Raw genomic sequence first — 26570 nt, forward strand, 5'->3', positions numbered from 1 at the left:
ATAGTATACTGAGGAAAGGAGGCACCAAAATAGTTAAAGGGGGAGAGGTTTTTGGAGTGTACGTACCAACCATACTCCCTTTCTCTAAAAAGCTTCCTCATACTCTCAGATGTGTGTCTCTACTTCTCTCTAACCAGAGCTGATTTAGACCAGGGTGAACAGTTCTTGCAGAGGCAAACGAATCAAATTCCCTCTCCTTGGAATTTGAAAGTGTGGCTGGGCAAGGTGGCTCACACCTGTAATCTCAGCACTTTGGGAGGCCGAAGGGTATGGATCACATGAGGTTGGGAGTTTGAGACCAGCCTGGCCAACATGGTGAAACCCCATCTCTACTAAAAATACAAAAAATGAGCCAGGTGTGGTGGTGGGCACCTGTAATCCCAGCTACTCAGGAGACTGAGGCAGGACAATCGCGTGGACCCGGGAGGCGGAGGTTGAAGTGAACTGAGATCACACCACTGCACTCCAGCTTGGGTGACACAGCAAGACTCTGACTCAAAACAAACAAACAAACAAACAAACAAAAAACAGTGGAACTTTAGTTGGTAATGGAGCAGCAGTGAATTACAATCCCTGTAATGTCCCTGCAGCGACTCTCGGGTTTCAAGCAGGGAGATCCAGGGACGTCTTATCTGTGAGGAGAAACAACAATGAAGCAGAAGCAGAGACAAAAGTTCATCCAGACACCTGAAGGGGAGACATCCAGACACACGACTGTCCAATCCGCAGTTCCAATCTCTCCTCAGGCTTTCCTTGTTCTTGTCACGGGATTTCATGAATTACTCATATTTGCAAATAAATTATCTTTTACATTAAGCTACTTTGAGTTCTGTTTCTTGCAACCAAATGATTTCTGAACATTCATACTTGTAATAGTAATGAAATCAGAATTAGAACCTGTGGGTGAAATTTTGCTGCTTAAAGCCTGTCATATTTTGCCTTTTCCTGCTGAGTTTTTGACTAAGGAAATGCACAACAGGGGAACAATAACCAGAGGTAAAACTAGAAACTTTTCATAAAAATTAACAGTAACTACTATAATATTAAATAATTATTAATAAATATTAATAAAATTGATAGCTGATATCCTCCCTTATTGCAAGGTTATCTTGGAAAGACTTGATGAATTTGGTGTGATTTGAAGCCAAAACAAGGCCTCCAACATCCAGGAATGAAAAGGCTCTGGAAATTAGAGCAGCAATGTCCTTCCCATGGGGAGAACAACAAAAGTTGGAATTTTCTTCTCTATGGATGAAGCACAGATGTAAGGAAATAAACAAAGGATGTTTTCCTCAATGAAAAACTTTCCTTGTCAGTAAAGATGTGTCAGAAAAAGCTGCATTTATGGTATGTCATATATAAATAGTAAGTTTCAAGGAGAAGCTCTCAAATTGAAGTGATATCAACACTTAGAATTTTCCGATAGATGTTTAAAGGAGTGTGAGGGTTAAAAGGAGAGGAGACCTGTGAGAAGCTAGAAGACTGTTCTTTTCCTCTTTGGGGTCAAAAGGAAAGAAACCCTGGGTGAAGAATCTGTAATAGTACTGGAAGAGAGAGAGAGGGGAATCAATTCCTGAAGCTGGCTGGAAAAAAGAAAGAGAGATCATTGGTCACTTTGGTGTCCCTCAGAGTTTCTACAGCATGACATCCTTGGCACTGTGCTCCTATAACCCGGGATACTCTAACCTTTTCCTTGCCAGCATCACCACTGGCACATCTTCCCTCTCAGCTTCTCTCCAGTCCCTTATCCTATAAAAACTCTCTTTCTCAGTGCTAAGGACAGGAAATGTTAGAATCTTGCTGGTATAGGAAGACATATGATTACCTTATCTCAAGACATTTTTTAAATGAAATATTATTATACACGGTGACTACAGTGATACTAGCATAGTAGGCACCTTAGGCTTGGCTTCTACCTAATCAAATCACCAGATTAAATTATGCTTTTCAAATCCAGGCACAGAAAGACAAATATACAACAGTTGATCTTATAGAGCAAGTGTCCCCAGGCCAGGGACTGGTACTGGGCTTTACAGCAGGAGGTCAACATGGGGCAGCAGGTGCAAACCCTCTTGTGAACTGTGCATGCGAGGGATCTAGGTTGCATGCTCTTTATGAAAATTGAATACTTGATGACTTGAGGTAGAATAGTTTCATTCTAAAACCATCCGCACCCATGTCCTAGGTCTGTGGAAAAAATGGTCTTCCACAAAACCCATCCCTGGTAACAAAAGGGTTGGGGACTGCTGTATAGAGGAAGAAAGTAGAAATCTAGTTACCAGAGGATGGGGAGAAGGTGTGGGGATGAAGAGAGTTTGGTTAATGGGCACAAACATACAGTTCGATAGAAGGAATAAGTTCTAGTGTTCAATAGCACAGCAGAGTAACTATAGTTAAAAACAATGTAGTGTGTATTTCAAAATAGGTAGACGATTCAAAATGTTCCCAACACAAAGAAATAATAAATGCTTCAGGTAATATCCCAGGCATTCAGATTTGATCATTACACATTGTATATGTGTATCAAAATATCACAGGTACCCCACAAATAAGTATAATTATTATGTATCCATTAAAAAATTTAAAAATAAATAAATTATACTCTTCATTTCCTCTGTAAGGTATACTCATTCATGTCTACATTGCACTGAATGCTACTTAAAAAGCCAAAACTCACTGAACGCTACTTAAAAGGCCAAAACTATGTCAAAAAATAAATGAAATTAATATTTCACTCATGAATGCCTAGAAAATCTGAAAATAAAAACTAACCTTTATATTCAAAAGCACTAGTATATGAACATTTGGGTATGTCAACATGGTGGGTAGTTATAAGGCCAATGAAAGGGACTTGAATGATCCCAGCTTTAAAAGTTTGTAAGTTGAAATACAAAATTAGAATAATCTAATAGACGCAAGCAATTGAATAAAACAAATCCTAACCTTATCTAAAACTTAGGAGTATCATTTTTTTTGTATGAGTATGTGGACTAGAAATTTGAAATTTGGGTAATGTTAAACCAAAAGAACATGTTTAGTTTTCCCCAAAACAAAGACTACATATAAAAACAGCTTACAGTAAGGGAAGACGAAAGAAGTCTTGATAAAATAAGTTTGAAATTAAAAAACAAGAAGAAAAGAATAAGCAAAGAGACATGTAGGCATAAGACGCAGTCTGAAAGACTGCTTGAAAGGCTAAGTAGAATTGTATTAGTCAATCTGTAAACGTTTGCTTGCTTTTTCCTTTCACAGAGAAGCATTAACACTTGTGTAATGCAAAGGGAAGAGAGGAGCTAATTCTGTTTTGTTTGTCATGTTCTATGTTGGATTTGGACTTACGGTGAATGAAGAATTGCTCTCTTATAGTCATGTGAGTGGCAGCACATGCAGTGGAAGGTGTCAGCCTCTATGAGGTATCCCACAACCTTCCACCAACACTGCCCCATATCAAAGCTTGGCAGGATGCAGAAAACATTCTCTTTGACCCAAATTATATCAATAATTGGGATCTTGTGACTGCTGCTAGCAAGTAGGGCAACAACATGTGCTCACCCTGATTGGACATTTTGCACAAAAATAAGGTATTTTCCTTCCTTTCATAAAACTGCAGGGGGTATGCTTTCCATAAGTTTAGTAAGTAATACCATTCTACCCATCGTCTGGCAAAATTATGACTAATGTTCCCAGCCTCCTCTAGGTTGAGGCAAATACGTGAGTTACAGTTAAGAGCTCCTGTCATGTAACATCCCTTTTGCTAGGACACAGACATGTAGAGTTATGTGGCAAAGTGGAAAACCACAGACTCTGGCATTAAATAATCTTCAGTTCCATTTCTGGCTCTGCCATTTTACTGCTTTTGTGATTTGGAAAAAGTACCTTTGACTCTCAGAGTCCGCTTCCACATTGGTTAAATGTGGATAAACAATACCTATATTTTATGGTTGTTATAAGGATTTAACATAATTAAGATTTAGGTGTATCTAAATATATAATAAAATACTCTAATTTCTCTTTTTAATTTTTTTCCATTTATCATACATATAACTATCATATACATACTAGTTATAACTAAGGATTTAATATAATTAAGATTTAGATATATCTAAATATATAATAAAATGCTCTAATTTCTCTTTTTTCCATATATCATACATATAACAATTCATAAATATGCCTTATGAATTGTCATATGAAAAGAGCACTACCCTCTTAAGGAAATAGGTGACATTCATGAAGGTAGGAACTTGCTTACCTCCGTATATCCAGAATTAACAAAGTTCCTGGTCCACAAAAGGCATAAGGGAAGTCCATGCTCAACAAACGGTAACTACTATGATAATAAATTGCAATGTATAAATGTAAATTAGGAAAGAATATGCTCCAGAATGTCAAATAAATAATCAAAAGGTTAATATTAAATTTCAACACAGTAAAGGCTTTTTAATGTAGAGGAAAAAATAATATTTAAAAATACTTGATTAAGACTGTCATTTTATTTAATTCAATTAAACAAATATTTATTAAGTATCTTGTAAGGTTGTTCCAAGTACTGTGTATATCAGATACAATGGTTCCTGCCCTCAATGTTTACTGTCTAAGGAGGTGAGTAGACAACTATAAAAATAATAAAAGACAAACTACAATAAAATATATAGTAGAAGGTACAAGTTGTTTGGGCATTCAAAGATGTGAGAAATATATACATTTGGTTGGTTTGGGGAAAGCCTCTTATTAAAGATGATATCTGGGCCTTGAAGGATGATACAATGGGCCTTGAAGGATGGTTGATCTGCCAAAGATGAAGACGGGAAATGAACTCCAATAGGCTAAAGAGGTGGGAGAAGCTTCTGATGTTGGGCTAAAGAATTTCTAAATAATTCAAATGGGCAATAACACCTGGGTGATTAGAATCATGACATCTTTTAAAATTGGGAAGTTAAGAGGAAATTAGAGAAAAGGAAAATTATGAGTTTGGTTTGAGATAAGCAAAGCATAACGACAGCTAATCAACAGAGCAGGCTGCTAAGAATATAGAGCTGTAGAAAGAAGACATGACTAGAGAGGTATCTTTGGGATTATCTGTACACAGTGAAGGTTTAAAGCATGAAAAGGAATTAGATGTCTACAGTAGAGAATGGAAGTGACTGAAAGGACACACCTTTGGGGATGGGAGAATCTCTTGAGGGCAAGGCAGACGGTAGAGTGGCCAGGGAAGGAGACTGGAAGACTTAGTAAGGAAGCATGTTAGGATTTTGGAAGCTCAGTGTCAAATGTTATGCAGAAATCAAGGAAATGAGGACAGAAAAAGGCCACTGAATGTAGACATTTGGACATCTAAAATACAGGATAGACGTAAAAAGACAGTATAATTTTGACTGTATACGTTAAGATATAGGATAGACAGGAGTAATTGAAAGAACATGATCTTTGGAACCAGGAAAACTTAGATTTGAATCCATGACACTTACTAGTTGTGAGCTTGGACAAATAACTGGACATCTCTGAATTTGTCCTTTGTAAAACAGTGATAACGATATCTAACTCACTTAGCTGTTATAACTATGTTAAGTTAGATAATGTATACAGAATGCCTAGAACAGTGTCCAAGACATATTAAGTACTTGACAAATGTTAGTTTCTTTTCCCTTACTCTACAGAAAACATAAGGCAGAGGATGCTCCTTTAGTGAAGAAACATTTAAGATAATTTAAAAGATGCACATGAAAACTAACAAAATATCAAAAAACAGAATGTGGCATGAATAACAGGTCAAAAAATCAAACAGCAAATAGAAAGTACATTGGATGAGGTATCTGAAGATGGTTTTATTCTTAGAAGCATCATTTACTATAAAATTATTTGAGTAGACTCATTTAATTTTCTGCTTCTCAAATTTCTCATTTGTAGAACTGAAATAGGAATTCTAGGTCTGCTAATCAGAAAATGACAAGGATAAAATATTAAAGGCATACAGAGAGACAGTTTGCAATACAATACAGCATTACTAGATGGTATATACATGTAGCATTTAATAGCATTACTGCAGTGTTATGTCTGTGTATATATGTACACATTAAACTCTTGATTGTTATCTGGATATCAGCCTTGCATGGGTCTCAATTCTCACCGACTCCTGAATCTCAACCTTTTGTTACCTTTCCTGAATATATGAACTCGCCATGTAGAAAAAGATGAAATGTAGGCTTCTTGTTCCCAAATTAATCTTTGAGTGAGTATCTCCATTGGGTGCATATTTAAGCTTGTAATGCAATCATTTGATTTTCCTAATAGTCCAGCACACAGAAATATATATATATATATATATATATATATATATTAAGTTTCTACGACCTCTAAGGTTAACTCCGTATCATGAGTAAATTACAATCAGAAGAGATTTCATGTCCCAAAAGGTTTCTTAGATTCCAGCAAAACAGCTGTGTTATCATTCTGCAACCAGAAGGATAGTGGTTGCTATGTTATAATTGCATCTTACTGTGTATGGTATAGTATGTGCTTTGGAGTAATTGTCCAAATGAGAAGTTCTAAGAAACATAAAATTTAAAAAACCATATAAATGGATAATTTAGTATTTTAAGCTTTTAATTACTCACACCCTTCATTTAACAAAGGGAAAATATATTTACATTATTTTTTTAAAAAACCCAGTTACTACATGAAAGGGAAATATACTTAGAAAATGGAGAGTAAAAACTGCTTATAAAATACATTGCCTTTTTAATCCAATGACCTCAGACTAATCGAAATAATAATATAATGAATTTTGAATGTTTCATCACTAAATGTGATTCTCTAAATTGAAAATAGCAATTTTTTGGCAATGTATGGATAAAAACATTTTGATAGTTTATAATTTTGGTTTTTAAAAGCATAGCTTATAATCAAAGCTGCCACACACACATACATACATACACAAAGAATAAACCTTCTGCTGGATTTTTGCTGTGACTTTGGAATATTCAAAAGGTTAACAGTCATTATGTATATTTTGATAAAAAGGGAGGTGACTAAAAAGTGCCTTGTCAGTTTTCTACTCTTTGCCAGATGCATTAAAATGCAGCTCTGAGCACCTTTTCCTCTCCTCAGTCTGGAATTTCAGGAGCAAGGAGTACAAAAGAGCTGATGAGCAATGAATGCTTCACCCTTCCTCAATTAATCTTGTCTCTCTACCTTTGCTTTTGCTTTCCTTCTACATGAAGGTAATAATGACACCCTCATCCATTATCCTTTTATCCCTGTTATTCTCGTGAAATTGCTTAATAATATGTTACAGATTCGTCTTCACTCACATAATTCTTCCTGTCATTTGCAGTATATCATCCTACAAACATACAGCCCACTTTCACTGCCCGCTCTTTGAAGATTATTGTCAGTGACATCTTCAGGATGCGTTTGGAATCTGGAGCATCATTTCTGTTGCAATGGGGAATTACACTGACTTATCTGTCATTGCCAAAAGCACAACAAGCAATTCAGTGTTAATGCAAAGGTAACACAGGTTTTTATCATGCCGCCAGAACAAGAGCTCTTGTAAATTTATGCTAATGTGGCCCTTTTAGAGTTTAATAACCTCTTACCCTACTGGAAAAAGACCCACACATACACAAATACTTACAAATGTGTACTGCCATATACTGGAGTGATAATCAACTTGTAATTATTTATTTTCAGTCTTTCTTTGTTTGCACTAATGTTAAATTTTCTTGGAGTATTACATAGATATGGTACAGAAAACAGCAAAAATTAAGCGACTCCACTTCAATCACCAAAGTGCTAAATTATTTTTGATGAAAATGATTTTTTTCTCAAAAAATTAATAAAACTTCCTCTATGACCACTATTTTAGTAGGCTTTTCCATCAAGAGTTCAAGACCACTACAAATGAGCAGTTTTCTCTGATTGAGGGTGGCATTCCAGAGGGACCCAGGCAACCCAGCGTACATGCCAAGTCTGACAACACATGACAAGCTGGTTGGCGTGCAGTAATTTGACTAATTATACCGGATTAGAGCATATTAATGCAAGCTGTTTTCTCCAGAGTTAATGACCTGCTGACTGGGTTCTGTTAGGCCCCACTAGGTCTACAGGCAGCTAAAAAACAAAACCCTGTTTTGTAAGCCCTCGTCATTTCACATCAGCAAATGAGTATATCAAACTACTGAGCAGCAAAATGTAAGCGACATTTTGTCTGCTATAAACTCATGCAGCCTTCCCTAACTTTCCACCTCAAGGGCTTCTTTTATATAAAATTGATGTCAGTTTCTTTTTTTTTTTTTCTTTCTTTCTTTTTTTTTTTTTTAAAGGAGTAGCCAAGAAGTAGAGTCCAGAGAAAAAATAATTTTAGGAGTATGTTATTGTTGGAGGGCTAGAGGCTGCTGTTTTAGAAACAGGGTTTATGTAAAAATAACTTAAAATGTATATTAATCTTATTACATATCTGCTATCTTCTCCATGACAAGAATATGTTACAAATAGTTATGACAAAAAATGATTAATGTGTAATAAAATATTTTCTAATTTCAAATTATATTTGAAAGATATTTCTAAACCCAATGGGATTTTTAAGTTTTTTAAAAAAGTAGCTGGATGATTTAAAATTACTTAAATACAGAAAAATATCACATACTATTATTTTTAAATTATTTGCCCATTTCTTTAAAATTAGCTCACATTTAACTAAAAACTAGCTGGAAACATGAACATGTTCCTCAATGTGTTATAATTTATATAATTTATATCTATAGCTCACTTCTGAAAAGATGTAAAGTGACTTACAGGAATATATAAATTATAATTCAAATTAGAAATATACAAAAATGACAAGGTGAAAAAGAGAAAATGAATCCAGGTGGATAAGAAGAATAAAAAAGCATACTACATTTAAAGAAAGAAAGATTTAAGTTAAAGAATCATTTAAACTTCTGGTGTTTGGGGCACAAATTTGTGAACTCCCAACAGGCAATGTTGAAAAAGAAGCAACAGGCTGGGTGTGGTGGCCCACATCTGTAATCCTAGCACTTTGGGAGGCTGAGGCAGGTGGATCACTTGAGGTCGGGAGTTCAAAACCAGCCTCACCAACATGGTGAAAACCCATCTCTACTAAAAATACAAAAAAAAAAAAAAATTGCCAGGGGTGGTGGTGGGCACCTGTAATCCCAGCTATTCAGGAGGCTGAGGCAGGAGAATCACTTGAACCCAGGAGGCGGAGGTTGCAGTAAACTGAGGTGGCGCCACTGTACTCTAATCTGGGTGACACAGCAAGGCTCTGTCTCAGAAAAGAAAAAAAGAAAAAAGAAAAAAACACAAAAAACAAAAGAAAAACAAATAATAATTTCACCACAAAGGTAATAAAGATAAACCAGTTCAGGAATAATTGTACAATTATTCCTAATACTAAAGCTTATGCCAGGGGTTTTAAAATAAAACCTGTATAGTATAATGAATAATATCTTCAACAATATAGTTACACTGAGTTTCAAGGTTTACAGCATTTCCCAAAGCACAACTTAGAAGAATCAATCCTACCAGGAGATAGTACAAGAGAACCCACAGCTGCCTTCTGAGAAATGGGCTCAGCCACAGTTTTGTGGAAGTCGACCCATGAGGACCGCAAGGTACCTCCTTTAGGCTGAATCACCAACAGCTAATCCAGAGGTTTGCCAATAGTCGGTGGTTTGGCCTGACTCAAAAACAAGAGTTGAATGGGTCAGATTCTTTCTGTAGAGAACTAGAAAAAGGAAATGCAGAAAGAACCGTGTGGCAGTAGGAACTGAAGCTGAAATACCACATGTAGTGAGAGGCCAGGGGAGCCAAGAAAGGACTCAGGCAAGCCGAAAGTACAAGAAAACCAAAGCTGTTTGAAAAAGTACAGTAAGATTATCTCTTCAGAAGAAAAGAACACTTGGAGATTAGTAGACTAAATGGTTGACGAAAGAGAAACAAAGCAGCTGGTCCCTAAAGCTGACTCAGTTATTCCACTTTTAAATTCCGGGCCATATATACCTATAGCCTCTATTGCTTGAAGTAACTTGAATAAAGCCTGTTTTATGCAACCAAAGATTTTAACCAGAACAGGGGCCAAAATGATAGTCCAGGTTGACAGTTTCTGCTATTTAGGTTTAATCCAAAGATATAGAATATTTAGGAATGAATGAATCCTTCAACCACCAGGTAATTCTCTAAAAATACTGTTTCCTGCAGCCAAGATTTTAACTGATACTGGGAAGCTATGGGTTCGAGATTTTACTTCCTGTCATGTACCTGTAGTGCACACACAACTAATGTGTGTTAGAAATTAAAGGCGTGTGCTTTCACTGACAATTCAAGACAGGCATGAGTTTGTTGAGTTCTTTTGGACACTCAGTTTTTTTAAATCTGTGAATAGAAGATCTATCTTCAAATAGTCAGTGCATAGCTTAGTCAAAATTCTTTAAGCAAACAAAATAGAGGCAACTATAAATATCAAAACATCTCTATTGGACATTAAAAACAACTTTCAGTAAAGATTTTGTCATCCTCCTAATTATTTGCAAACAGTACTCTCAGATAACACAATGAGGTGACTGCTATATTAACAATACACAATATATAACTTCTTATATTTCAAATAACAAGATAACTTAAAATATTTGTGTAGAAATTAAAAAGTACGTAACTTCTTTCAAGAGTGTATTAACATAAGTATACGATACATTGTAATGCTACCTTACTAATAGCAGTATATTTCAATATCATTGCTAACTACATATAGAGAGATATCTACTTGCATTAGAATGTTTTAGAGTAAAAATATACATTGCAATCAATGCCCGATGAGGTTTAGAGATACTGAATGTGTGTATATTTAATCCAATAACAATTATGCTAATGATTATTTTTTCTTTCTTTGCCAAATGTGTTTCTTGCTCCAAAAATCTGTAATAGGCTCTGCACTTAATATTTCATTGTAGCTTTAAGTCAACTTTATAAAGTATTTATGTGTTTTGAGTTATATGTTATACATACAACATACTGTTGTATATTGATAATCACCAATAAATACATTATTTTAAAATTCCTTATGTGGTCAAAAATTCTTTAAAGTCCAGTCATTGTAAGCAGAGAATAGCATGGGTTTTCCACAGCATCTTGAACAATGCTTCCTGTGCTATATCACTTGACAATTGCAGGTTGACTACATGAATAAATGTATCTCAATACTAACAATGATTTTCAGAAATGGCCCAAGCTTTTACTTGGGTATTTATTTGAGAATTCACTTGGGATTGCCAATATTTAAATGGATCATAATTATTTTAAAAGAAACATACATTTCCTTCAATAGCAAACTTGAACTATATACTTATAACTTATTATTTTCATGTTTTCTACTTATTACTATGTTATCTGAAAATCCATTAAGAAATTATAATAAGACTAAAATATTAAAACGAGGAAAACGAATTTTCCAGGTAAGATGGCATGACGTGTGGTGGCAAGAGTTTTGGACATTAATAAGATCTCAGCTTTACTTCTTACTTCCTATGCAGCTTTTAGGGAAGTTAATAAATCTTACTGGACCTTCTCAAACTCTAGCTTTCTTCACTGCAAAATGAGTGGCTAACAAACATGTAAGGACTAAATTGTAAGGACTACATATGAAATTTTCTAGGGTAATGTTTGGTACTTATCAGATGCTCAGTAAATGCTTTCTTCTTCCCTCTTTTATCTTCTTTTCTACTTTGCTTTCCCTTTCTTCCTTCTTTTTAACTCCTTTGCAAGTTGAGTTTATTTTTGAGTCAGAGTACAGACAGTAACATGTACTACTGCAAAAGTCTGGTTCAAGAACTATTTAAACATCATTTTCACATACCCCAGCAAGGTGGCTGGCACATGGCAGGCCCTTAGTGTTAACGCTTACAATGCAAGGCAGATTACTTTTACCCAGATAGCTCAGAACAACAGAGTTGAAAAATGAAGTCAAAATATAAATGGACACTAAAGTATTTAAAATTATTTTCATGTCATGGATGCTACATAAATGCATAACCATGTCAAGAATGTAAGGAGAAAGAGTGGTTGTATGAGACTGCATCTGTACTTCCTTAAACTTATTTAACTTGTGAATAAAAACCTCTCTACAATACCTCAGTGTTTTTATTGATTTGTAATGTAGGGCATGGAAACACAAGTCCCATGGATTGTTCTTTCAGTTCGCCTTTGACACCCTCACAGTCTTAATCTCCTCTAAACAGAAATTCTGGAGTCACCTCTGGTACAAATCTACTTCAATTGTTTTCAAAAGTATGTTGAGAATAATTAATAAACTTTTAGCGGCTATGAGAAAAAATCTCCAGTAGAATTTCATATTCAGATCAGATCTACTGACATTCAAAATCATAAAGTAGAAGTTAGTTTGAAGTCTTAAAGACGAAATTTAGAGGCCGGGCGTGGTGGCTCAAGCCTGTAATCCCAGCACTTTGGGAGGCCGAGGCGGGTGGATCACGAAGTCAAGAGATCGAGACCATCCTGGTCAACATGGTGAAACCCCGTCTCTACTAAAAATACAAAAAATTAGCTGGGCATGGTGGCGTGTGCCTGTAATCTCAGCTACTCAGGAGGCTGAGGCAGGAGAATTGCCTGAACCCAAGAGGCAGAGGTTGCGGTGAGCCGAGATCACGCCATTGCATTCCAGCCTGGGTAACAAGAGTAAAACTCCGACTCAAAAAAAAAAAAAAAAAAAAAGATGAAATTTAATGAATTGAAATGAGCTCTCCTTTTAGCTTGAAAAATAAAAATTACTTAATATCCTCAAGCCCTTGACAATCTGCTGAAACAACCCTTTTCCACAGTGACTGTTGCCTTATTAAATTCAATGGCTAGTTTCAGTCCCTATCTAGCTGATCCCTTCAGATCTGGCGTACTATTCACCAGTCAGTTCATCCTTCCTGAAACTCTTTTCTTGACTTCCCACTACCATTCTCCTGACTTTTTCCCACGAACTCTCTGTCTGTTCTTTAAATGGCATTTGCAAACAACTCCTTCCGGTCTTTGAAAGACTGGTATCCTTGTAATGGGAACAACACAGCAAAGGTTGCTGCCTAGGTACTAGAAGTAGAACATCACAAATGGCTTAAGTAGGTGGCCAAAATAAAAACTTAGAGGCCGCTCTTTGGCCTAGCAGACTGGGCTCTTAGCTTTTCCATCATTTCCTTCAAATGGACCCATTCATGCATTTGCCCACAAACTTAAAGTGACCCTCCTGCCCCTATTCCCTTATATACACTGCTAGTTTCCATGCAGGACCTCACTTGCTCACTCTGGCTGACTCTACACTCCTGCCTCACATGACCTGGGACAGAGGACTTTCCTCCTGACTCATGGTGCCCTCCCTGCCCAGGATCTATAAGTAACAGCTCTCTGAACTTATTTCCTGTTGTGGTGGTATATGGAATTTGTGCCTTCCATTTGAAGAAATCACACGGTACCAGCTGGCTTTTCCCTACGATGCCAGAAGGAACCACAAGGTTGGGTTCCCAGAACCAGAGCCACGGTCAGGCAGGCAAACACCAGACACAGGTCAAACAAGAGACACAGGGGCATCTGCCATTTAAACAGTTACTCATGGGAGGGATTCCTGGTTAGGGTCAGACAATGAGGCATCAGGCCATTTGCAGGTAAAAGACATACTCATTGAAAGGCACACAGTAGACACCCATGTCCAGCTTCCCTTCCTCTCCCATTAGGGCATGATTGCTAGATACTTTGGTACTGGAACCCAGTTTAGCCATGGGCTCTCAAAACAACCCTCCATTCAACTCATCCAGTTCTGTGATGTCAGCTACCACCCATGTTCTGACGTCTCACAGATTTACTCGCAGATTTTCCTGCAGCTGAGACCTCCACTCCCCTAGGCCCTAGATCAGATATTATCGGGGTATTATCACTGAAATGTCTCCTAGATACCTTCTACTATTTCCAAAAGTCAAGTTATCCCATCTCCTAGACCCATTCCAGCACCGCTTTCCTTTCCCCCAAAGGTCATTCTCAGTGAATGTTATCAACCACTCAGCCAGGAACTTGGTAGTCACCCCCTCACCTTCCACATCCAGTGAGTTCACAGATGTTATCCACTTTACTTTTGAAATCCACCTGATCCATCAATTTCTTTTGTTTTCACTGCTACTACCTTAGTTTAGGCCATTAAAACTCAGCATTGTCATCATCCAATACATTCTTCAAACTAACATCAGAGTAATCATTAATTAGAAAAGTAAATCTGCTTGAAATACCTTAACAATACCTTCCCAATGTTTGTCAGTAAAATGTAAACTCCTCAAATATAATTTATAATATCCCTCAAAATTGGGTGCTTCCCTACCCAGTCTGATTCTTGCCAGCATCCTCTCTATATACTGCATATTTTTCAAATCCTTGAGTGTATCATGTTCTTTCTCATCTGCAGACCTTCTTCTGTGACGATGCAAGCATGGGCTTTCACGTAAAACAGGTCTGAGTTCTACTGCCTGTCCTACCAATTTTTAGCCCTGTGACCTTAAGCAAGCTAGTCTTTCTGAGTCTCTATTTCCTCATCCACCAATTGAGATAATAATTCCTATCTTTAAGAATTATAGTAATAATAAAACAAAGTTGTATTTGTAGGTGATCAACAAGTGATAGTCACTTAATTATTTTAGATGGTGATACCTATCTAGCAGCAATTAATATAAAAGAAATACTGGAACTTCGACTCCAGCCAACACCATTATATGACTGCTAAAATGATCCTTACCATCCTAATTATGATGATGGAAAAGGGATAGAGCAATTCCATTTCAACATGTTCAATCAGGCCATTTCTGAGCATCTCACTGCAAGGGGTGCATTTAAAATTAAAGAATACCCAGAAGAGGCTTGCCTATATCATAGCCGTGGAGATGGTGACAAGTGAAATTCTGAATATATTTTGAAGCAGAGATAATGTGACTTAATAAGAGACTGTGTATGTTGGGTATGAGAGAAAGAGGAGTCAAAAATGACTCCAAGGTTTTGGCTTGAACAACTGGATTAATGGAGTTGAAAGGAACTATGATAAGAAAGACTGTTGGTAGAGCAATATTTTGGGAACTGGGGAGGGCAGTGGAAAAGGAAAATAGGAGTTCAAAACAAGCAGAAATGCCAGCTAGGCATTACAGTATAAGAGCCTGAAGTTCAAGAAAGTCAGGCTAGAAATAGAAATTTTGGAGTTTTCAGTATACAGGGAATATTTAAGCCATAAGATACCAGGAGAGTAATTGTAAAAAGAAAAAACAAAGGTCCAGAAACTGAGCTTTGGGGCCCTCCAATATTAGGTGGTTGAAGAAAAGAAGATAATTTTGGCAAAGAAGCCTGAAAAGAAGTGAGTGAGGTAGAACAGGAGTAGGGTGTCCTGGGAGGGAAGGTCAGAGTGATTCAGGATGAGGGTATGATAAATTACGTAAACAGAATAGAGATTAGCCTATGGATTTTGTAAAAGGGAGGTCATTGGTGATCTTAAGAAAAGCATCTTCAGAGAAATGTTGGAAGCAAGGCCTATATTAAGTGGCTTTAAGATAAAGAAAGAAGTCATTAGAGATAGCTTTAAGAGGGCCAAGGGGGACACTAGTCAGAAAGGGAAAAATTAACAGGAGGTCCTTATTGCTATAAACATTCAAAATGAATGGATATTAAAAGAGATGTTCAAGAAAGCAGTCCTACAATGTGAAATTAGACCAGATGACTTAGAAAATACTTTCTAACACTATGGCAGTGGTTCTATAATTTGAGAAATGGTTTGGGGTTAAGAACACTGACCCCAAAAGAGTCAAAAGAGCTAGGCTGCTCTAGACTGAGTTCTTCTGACTGGCTGTCTGACTTATGACAAGTCATTTTGAGGCTTTACTTATTTTGAAAAATTGCAATGAAATAATTTATCACAAATTGTAACTCAAAAATTTGTGGGGTAATTTACTTAGGATTTGCCTTTTGACTGTGTTGTAGGGAATGAGTGAGGGACAGACAGAACACTAACCCACCTGATCCCTCGGCCGTTTTAACTATAGCATCCTGCTATCACAGTTCTTTGTAAGAATTTCAAAGTACTCTTGCTGAATCAATATATTTGATTTCTCAAACACTTAAAAAACTAAGGCAGACTTATAAACCTAAAAATAAAATCTTTTGAAGTATTTAAACTACTGCCATAAATAGTAACAAATCAGACTCATACATTTAAATGATTGGCCTGGTTGAGGTGGCTCACGCTTGTAATCTCAGTTCTATGGGAGGCCAAGGCAGAAGGATCACTTGAGGCCAAGAGTTCAAGACTAGCCTGGACAAGAAAGCCAGACCCATTCTCTACAAAAAATAAAAAATACATATATTAGCTGAGTGTGCTGACATGTGCCTGTAGTACCAGCTACTCTGAAGGGTGAGGCTGGAGGATCACTTATGCCCAGGAGTTTGAAGCCACAGTAAGCTAGATCGCTCCATTACACTCCAGCTCAGGTGACAGAGTGAGACCATGTCTCAAAAAATAAAATAAATAAATAAATTTAATAGATGAAGTTGGAAATATATGGGAATCTGATGAATTTGTATGGATCTGGTGTTAAATGATTACAGGACTTTGATTTTACTACCGGTTTGATTTCTCAAACCTATCAGTTATTTAAATTTGAATTAAAGGTGTTTTTATATCCAAATATCTGAGTGAAATCGAATCTGTAAGTTGAACTTACAGACTAAAGTAGAATGCTTTCTGTCTTTAAACCGAATTAATTTAAAATCAATTAAACATTCATTAAAACACAAAGAACTTTAAAAATGTCTTCCCATGTACAAAAGATTCCCAGATATTAAAATTCATGAATACCTCTCAGAGTATTTATTTTACTACATTAACTTTTTCGAGAAAAAAGTGTATTTGTTAAGGAAATGCGTCTTTAACCTATTTCTTCAAAACTGTACTGTGGCTATTCTTTCTAAGCTGCAATCACAAATTTAAAATATAGCTTCAGGCTCCAGCTTAGGCATAGATGTATCCCTAATATAACAGTTAAAAAGTTCATGTTTATGCACATTACATGGAAAAATGAAGAGCTGAAAGATAAATAATAAAACTGGACTGCTTAAACAATGGGAACAAACTGATTACACTTCTAGTTCAGAATTTACTTCCATTTCTCACTTCCAATTCTCATACTCCAGAATAGGTTGCTGTGGTATAACTAAATTTTAGATTAACTGCAGAGTATAGTGAGCGAGTTTTAAGCAACAAAAGTCAAAGGCAAAATATGTATCATTGAAATAATAGCTATCTCTAGGTCTAAATTCAAACTCTATACGTCTACTGTCAACTCTTTTTTTAAAAAGCCAGTTTTTGCCTCAATGTTGGATTCATATGAATATAGTAAGCATGATTCCAAATAAGTATAGGTATGTTTTAAATAAATGCTTATCTCAGTATGTAGGCTAATGGAATAGCCTCTTTTAAAAATATTATTTTGAATTCTGATTTCTGCCCACATTCTTTAATATATATTTATATTTACATTAGGCAGTAAATTAATACAAGCCAGAAATTTACTGAGATACAAATGAGGTTCTGATAATAGTAACATTTTTTATTTTATACCAAAAAATACACAATATTGCATTACAATGTGAAAAACATATTGGCTGGGCACAGCGGCTTACACCTGTAATCCCAGCACTTTGAGAGGCCAAGGTGAGAGGACTGTTTGGTGAGCTCAGGAGTTCGAGACTAGCCCAGACAATACAGTAAGATCCCTGTCTCTACAAAAAATAAGAAAATTAGCCTGGCATGGGGGCATACCTATAATCCCACCTATGATTCATCCCAGGAGGTCAAGGCTGCAGTGAGACATAATTGTGCCACCACACTCCAGCTTGAGTGACAGGGTAAGATACTGTCTCAAAAAAAGAAAAAAAAAGAGTTCCCTCCTCCCTATAATATAAAATACTTAAATGTTAACGATATAAGAAAAAATAAATAAATGAAAAGATTTTTATCTTTACCTATGCAAAAATAGCAATTGCAGATAAAGTCAGGTGACGTCCACGAGTAAGGTGGGATGGGTGTGAGAGAAGAAAAAGGAGTCTCAACTGTGGCAGCCTCCACGTTGGGCATGCTCAATCTAAACAGGTAGGTGTTACTAAAGTTTCAGGGAAAGGAATTTTAGTTAAGAACTGGTAACAAAATGCAGAGTTTGTAAACTGGCAGGCTTTAGGCCAAATTGTGCTTCAGATACACTTTGCTTGGATTGCACTGTGTTTTGGGTTGTTTTGTTGTTTTTAACTTCAATTAGCTGGCAACATTCTATAGAGGGATGCTCCATATTCTGATTTCATAATCCAAAATGTTTCCTCTAAAAGAAATATTCACTCATGAATGGATGTGAAGAATGTGAAATATCTCAAATATCCAACTATAAATGAATATTCATATTTGCTGCTTTCTTCCTAGCTAGCATAATATATATCTTACCAGCTCTTTCATGTAAAACTGTATTTTCATATTTTTACATGATTTTGCACACTTCAAATCATCTTCTTTTTCCTTCTTTTAGGACATAATCAAAATTGAAAAATAACACAGTAACATTTTACTATGCTTGAGTCAATTTTAAGCTTATGAGCTATAGAGCAAGAAGAAATAGTTTTTAGACTCTTTAAAACCAGTTTGATGATTAGTTAATCAAGTTAATAAAAATAAGTAAGAATAATTATACCTACACTGACAAAGGAGCAATGACAGAAACAGTCCAATATGCTGTTTAATATATTGGTAAAAAATTTCTGAAGGGAAATTTGGAAGCAATTTGTATAGAAGACTTGAAAACAAAATGAAACAAACCATGAACTCTCAATACCAGCAATGCTACCTTAAGAAATGTATCCTGGTAGGTGAACAAGTATACAAAAGAGTATTTACAAAATTATACTTTATTTAAAATAGAGAAAACACCAAAAAACGTTTACCTATAGGCGATTAGTTATTATTAACATATTGTATTTATACAGTGAACTGTTACGTAGCCACTAAAAACAGTAATGTATATCAATACTTATTGATACAGAAATATGTACTGCTGTGTGAAAAAAGTAGGTTACAAAATAATCTTTATACTATAATCTATAAAAATTATATATCTAACTATATGTAGATAAATACGTTGAAAATATATAATATTTTAAATTCTTATATCTGGGCTGTTTCATTATCAGTAATTTTAGTTTTATTTATTATACTATTATATATTTGCTACACTTTAATATTTAGCAAAAGTGTTACATTTATATTCAGAAAAACCAATTAGTATATTGGTTTCGAAAGCAAAACAACATTTAATTCATTACAAGGAAAAAAAATAAAGACTGCCTGATAAAGGTCATTAGTGTTCAGTTTAAAAATATACGTTCAATTTTATATTGCCTGCAATTACACTGGAAGCTAGTAAACATTTACATGCAAAAGACAATCATTTAAAAAAGTAGTCATCACTTAATCCATGGGGAGGAGTTGTGACTATTATCTTAAAAGATAAATGATATCATTCGCTAAATTTTTATACACTGAGGAACTGAACTTATACTTTAAGTTTTACAGGCTCATAAAACTTAAAATAATTAATTAAAAAAATCCAAAACTTGAGTTTAAAGCTTTCTAGTTTCCATTCATAGCTCCTTTGGAGCTATGGAGGGAAGCTGTGTTGTGGACTCTTTCCCAAATCTATCTGCAGGCCCAAATCCCATGTACTGTATCAGACATAAGCATGGGTATGCTGATAAACAAGCTAGTGCAGGGAGGGGAGGTTTATTTGCAGGGTTTACCAATTTCTGTTGTATAAATCCTGCTGTCATAAGCAGATTTCAAGCTACCAAGGTGAGGTCACTGAATGTACAGACTCACAAGCCCCCAGAGGATCTGGTCCCAGCACACTGTTGATTCAACAGTGGAAGATGCCAATCTGCTTCTACATGGTAAGCAGATAAATCATGGAATAAACTTTGTTGAAGGAAGAAAAGAAAAAAAAAACCCAGAGAAAATATAACCAAGAAAAAGAAATAGTTTTAGAAGTCACTTGCTCATTCCTGTCCATAAACGTTAACAAAGCCTAAAACCTTCCTTAGAAATGATGTTTCCAGATGTCCTTTTCTACATATTCTCTTACCTAATATATTATCAGCACAAATTTTATTATGTTTGTAAATGCTGAGTTCAAAGCATATGCAGAAACATTTTCAGTTCTTTGAAAAGAAAATAAAAAAATTTTATGGTACAATGTTTTCAATAGGTTAGCCTAAAGACACTTGCTTAGGAAAACTGTCCGTGAACTTGCTGACCAGATCACATTCCCCAATAAGAGCACATTTACAGTCATAAGTTTACATTGTTTCCTGTGATTTCTGCCTATCACTCCATTCCAATAAAGCCCCGTGGGCAAGGTGGTATTGTTTGAGCTCTCTCTACTGTTTCACTGGCCCAGCAGCTAGCACCAGCAGGTGCTTCAAAAATATTTTTAGAAATAAATACCTTTTTCTCTGTGGAAAGATGTTCACATGTGCATATATATATGCACACACACATACACACATCTCCTTGGAAAATGTGGAAAAAATTCAGAGAGGGGATCTGGAATTTAAAAGAATTAATAGGGGTTCCCTCCGTCATATTAGAGGCTTTGTAGTCATTAGAGAAGTTGAGGAAATGGAACTTGTTGTGGAATGTACAGTTCCATCATTAAACATTTTATAGACAGCAAGAATTACATTTACCGTATATGAACTTTTTTAAGAAAGATAAATGTGTAGTCAAAAGCATCACATGAAAAAGGTGAGGTGGGTTATTTATTAGTGCTGGAAGCGCTTGTGTTTGAAGCCGCCGTGGTCTAAATATAAACAAAGATGTAACTGAGTGCATATAATCAAGGCTGATTACTATTTACCAAGCTGACTTCATTACTGGCTCTTAATTCTTAGCAAATCAGAGACTAAAAATACCGCTTTGAAAAATATCAATAGTAAGAAGACATATTTTTACATTTTGAAAAATGGTGAGCCCAAATATTCTTGAGGATTAACATTCACGTATATCACAATGACAATAATTTTTAAATTGAAAATCTATGTTATCAGAAAGCAACAATGGCTCGCAATAGAGACTCCACTACACATTTAGCTGGTATTTTCCACACGTTGCTCTGATGAAAAGGGGTAAGCGGTAAAAATGTGCTTCTGAGAGTTTTAAACCATATTGTACAGAAGTCACATCAAATTAATACTGAGGACCATTTAGAGCTTTTATTCTGAAAGGCTTTTGAAAGGGGATTAAACTATGAAAACTCTCATGATACTAAAGTACCTATTAATGGGTTGAGGAGGTAAGAAAGGAACAATGAAAGTGTTATTTTAGATAAATCTTTACTTTGTGTGTAGCAGCACAAAGCTTTGCTCAAGGGGCACAGCAACAGTTCTCTAGCGATATCCCATGCATGGAAGTGCTGATTAGCAGAATTCTGTTGTCTCTTCTTTTTAGAAATAGGTCACTTTCTTTGAACAGTGACATAATATGGCTAAATATAAATATAACTTGATGGTATGGGCAAAGTGGAGCAAAATGCTATTCTAAGTAACACAATTCTAAAACTACTATCACAAATTCTGTTTTCCTGAATAACGCGTAACTGGTCTTTGCAAAGCCTCTAACAAACTATTCTCCTAAAAATTAGTTTCCATTTCCTATGATAATATTTTACAGAACAATTATGTTAAAAAAAAAAAAGAGGAGGCAGGAAAGAGCACGAGGAGTGAGAACATGAACCTACATAGTTGTCATCTCATCAAAAATAATGAATGCTCAGGAGGTTTCAACTTCATGTCTTCCCAGTCGTTTGTCCAATCACAACAGACTACCAGAAGAGAAAAGAGTAGGCAAAAAACACTCTTCTTTATCAGCCCCGGCTAGCACCTGTAACCTCCAAACAACTATATACCAGCTGATTTGACAAGGCAGCAACCCCAAAAGACAACTGGAAATGTTGTTGCTGGCCTGCTGAGCCTCCATCAGCAAAGGGGCACACCACACGGTAGATGACAGCTTTGTGTCTGTCCCATCCTGCAGCCTTTCCCCCTCTTCCCTGACACACAGTCATGCATTCACATAACAGTCTTATAGCTAATGATGCAAACATGAAGTGTAAAGTCTCCTTAATTTGACCCTTGTTAAATTCCTAATTGGATTGAAGCAGGCTCCGAGTGGAAAGCAACCCTGGATTATTCAGGAAAGCTCTTGCAAAATGAAGCCCAAATTACAAAAGGCTGCTTGGGCTGCAGGACATCACAAAGAATAGGCAATGAATTGCAGCTGTCACTTAAGTTAAAAATCTAATCAATTGCCTTTTTTAAACAGGTAACTTTTAGAACAGTTTCTTCATTGTGATACTCTTCAGAGTACGCTTGACCCAAATTTAATAAGCTGCTATTAAAGCAGAAGAGCAGCTGTAGAGCAAACACTGTAGAATGAGACTGTGCATTCAGAGTCTTAATGATTTTAAAATGACTACAACCATTGCTTCATTCATGAGGAACAAAGCTCAGGCTCTCTGCTCAACAATGTCTTAACACAAACTGTCTGAGTAGACAGCCTTCATTTGTCCTTCATGAACTGCAAAGGTCAGCCGCATGGCTGAGGATATCGCCAACAGTTTAATTGTGTTTCTTCTGCAGGAAGTCTGAGGGGGAGAAACTTAGGAGTCCTTGTATATGAAAACTAGCTTTTCTGCAAGGAAATATACAGCTTAAGTACAGAGACAAGGGGGTGCATGATATGCAGACAGGTGTAAAACATGAAGTAATTATAGAAGCTCAAATTAGTTCTTAGGCCTGAGGCAAAAAAGAGAACAGTGCTTGGACAAAAGGGAATAGCAAATAAGGGTAGCAAACAAAAAAATGGCTTGAATGTGTAAATTAGCAAGAAAAATGAGACAGAAAAGCAGCTTTACTCTACTATTATTCCCCACATGAGAACAGAGCAGCTGAACATGATCAAGAGAGCTTTGGAGAAGAGAGGCAGGCATCAACACGGACTCGAAGCTAAAGAGTGGCAGCTCCGCACTTTCTAGTCAGTCACTCATTATGTGCTGAAGTGCTCTTGAGAAGTGCCTCTTATACTTGACCTATCATATTACTTCTTCTGTAAACACATAATCCCTGCTTGTTAGGTGGTGTCAACACTAGCATTCATTCACTATGGGAGTCTTTTGTGAATAGACACTTCAGAAGTGCTGCCAAAACCAAAGAATTGACACCATAATAAAACAATTTGAATTTCAACCAGGTAAACAGATCTTATGCTTTGCTGTAAAATGCAATGTAAAAAGCATTACATCAATTTTCTCTCATTTAGAAAAAGAAAACCCCAAACTGCTTGCTGTGGTAAGACTGTTTTCTTCTTCAAGAGATTATCACTAACCTGGGTTATAGATCCAAGGCCAGAAGTAATACCTATTCTTCCATTGCCTAGTGTGGTCACACAAATTCCACTAAATACTCTTTCTTTAAACAGCACCACCACACAAATCTCAACAGAAAGGTCATGAATACCTCATCAATAATATGAGAAAAGTATATGTCTCCTGTACCAGGCATAGCTGAGCGCAAGGTATAAGGGGAAAAAATTAATGGAGCATTTAGCACATTACATTTCCATTCGTGAAGACAGATACCATGTAATTAAACTATAACATGAACTAAACATTTAATGTAGGTAACTGAAAAATATGATTTTAGTATTTTTTAATATACACTTTCTTATGGAGATTCAGATTTGAAGCAAAAATACTTTCAGTGTGCATTTGTGTTAAATAGTCAAGAAAAAAGTACAATTTATTAAAGAGACTGGGGCACTTTGTTTTCTTCAAATTATCCTGTTGATGTAGTCCCTGCTCTCCTAAAGCTTTAAGAAAATTATATCATCCTCTAATATTGCTACAACCAGCTCTAAAATAAATAAACCATGATGTTTTCACGTGGTATAGTAGCAGTGTGTCACTATGGCCAATGGCAGAGGACTCCTGCCTGTGGGCCCTTGTCCTAGGTACTACAAAGGAACCCATTTGCCTAGGGAGGAATACACTGAACAGTAATTATCAATTATTTGCCATAGCTCATCAAAGATATGTGGGTAATTCTTACTGGATATATAAAAAACAAGATTAGCAATGAGAGGTTTTCAACCCAGAGAGGACTTTCTTTAGAAGATGGACATTACAGGATACGTATTAATGTATACATATCCCGATAAGCAAGTAATTCTTACTGCCCAAGAAAATGTCTACTAAGCATCTCCAATGCATTTCCTTCATGAAATTTGATATATATGATCTTTAAAGAACTTTTGTGCAAATCAAAATATGCTAAGATCTCCAATGTTATACATCTTACCATTAAATAATTTTGATTCTAAAATACCAATAGTATTTAGAAAAAAGTCCAAATATAAGCAACTCATTCAAGGTAAAAAATAATAGCCAATATTACAAAGAAAATTTACTAAGCTGTAAACATAAATATTCCATTCAAGTGGTTTTTATTCTAGTGTTTAAGTGCTTGGTAGAAAATTAGTGGAAAGGCATAAAAATATTTGGTTATATAATATGAAATAAGATTATATAGTATGAAATCTCCTAGATACCTGTAAGAGTTGATTCCTCATTTGCCTTCATTAACAGAGATAATATACTATGACTTCCTCATTTCTATACTTCAGGGTGCTATCTAAATTGATGAGTCAATAGTCATAAAACAGAGAAAAGACTGAAAGATACTGCACCCAGATTTATGCAGACCTTCCTGATATGCAATTTAATCTCTTATTATAGGTAAACCAGATAATCTAGATGCTAACTTCTTCAGCACTCTATGGAATCAATTAGTTTACTGGAAGAATAATATGCTAAAATGTACTTCCAGGGTATGAAAGAAAGTCTAACTTACTTCTATGGTGTGATTTATAGTCTGAGAGAATATAGCAAATGCAATAATTTTTCTTATTAAAATCTTTTTAAAAATTCGATTCTCTAGTAATAAAAACATTGTTTTAATGCAGATAAATTTAAAGATTAAGAACATGTGGCACAACAGATCTATAATTTTCAGTCCATTTGTGTGTGTGTGTGTGTATATATATGAAATGATACAGAGTATAAGCACTTCCTCAATTTCTCCTCCAGAAGGTTCCTCAGGCCCTGAGTGAATCACTTTAAGTTGTAATATTCACAGCTTATGAGAAAACCCATTGGAGGTGATCCTGGACTGGTGATCATATCCTTAATTTTTGTACAATTTATATTTTGTTTCGTAAATTCTATTTTAATTCATCTACATATCAAACTAAGCTATTTACATAATTCACAGTGCATATGACTGGAGCATAGACTTAGGGAAAGAGTTGCTCTGTGGTTCTTTAGATTTAATACAGTTAGGAAAAAGTTCCTTCCAAACCATAAGGAAGTTGCACAATAATTTATTTAGAAGTTTGTTAAATTTGTTTGAGGGGAGGGGGCATTATTTTGTTGAAAAAGACATGTGATGTCCTGACTCGATATCTAAGTTCTAGCTCCAGTCCTGGGAAGGGTAGCAGTGCCTGCACGCCAAGCTGTCCCTGTTACTAAGTTTTCTCGACTTCTTGAGAAAAGTCATTTTGCAGGAATTAAACTTATCCTCGTGAAAACAACTATTTGTAAACTACTGTTTGACTTCGTTTTGTTTTGTTTTGTTTTTGAGTCTAACTCTGTAACTCAGGCTGAAGTGCAGTGGCGAGAATATGGCTCACTGCAGCCTCAACCTTCTGGGCCCAAGTGATCCTTCCACCTCAGCTTACTGAATAGATGGGACAACAGGTGTGCACCTGGCAAAGTTTTTCATTTTTTGTAGAGCCAAGGTCTCAAGATGTTGCTCAGGCTGGTCTCAAACCCCTGTGCTCAAGCAAACCTCCTGCCTCAGCCAATCAAAAGTGTTGCGATTATATGCATGAGCCACTGCATCTGGCCTTGTTTGGCTTTTCTACATAATACTTTAAAAATACAATTTAAGGAACACAATATATGAAAGCATAGCCAGGCATAGTAGCATGTGCCTCTAGTCCCTCTCAACTACTTGGGAGGCTAAAGTGGCAGGATCCCTTGAACCCAGGACTTTGTGTCCAGCCTGGGCAACAGAATGAGACCTTGTCTTAAAAAAAAAAAGAAAGTATAATACTGCCTATATCTTATTGAATTGAAAAGTACAGTTACAATATTCTTCCTTATTTTGTGCTGCAACTTCCCCCCACTGATCTTATTTCCTCTGGAAAATCATGTATAAATATTAACATAATCTTTGTTATAAACAACAGGCTTTTTAGAGGAAACTGCTATATCCGACTTCATCCCCATTCTACCATCCAAATTAGACTCTTTAGTTGGGTACACTAGCTTCAGTTCTTTCAAGTCACATGACATGGTTTTTATATCATTTATGAATCTTGCCTA

General features: G+C 35.9%; 1 protein-coding gene across 17 annotated transcripts in view; it reads right to left on the minus strand.

Moving 5' to 3' along the window:
- Window positions 1–26570, minus strand: part of NBEA (neurobeachin) — a 702569-nt gene that overhangs the window by 148927 nt on the left and 527072 nt on the right. The window lies entirely within an intron of this gene.

Source organism: Saimiri boliviensis, chromosome 16, assembly GCF_048565385.1.
Source record: "Saimiri boliviensis isolate mSaiBol1 chromosome 16, mSaiBol1.pri, whole genome shotgun sequence".
Lineage (NCBI taxonomy): Eukaryota > Metazoa > Chordata > Mammalia > Primates > Cebidae > Saimiri > Saimiri boliviensis.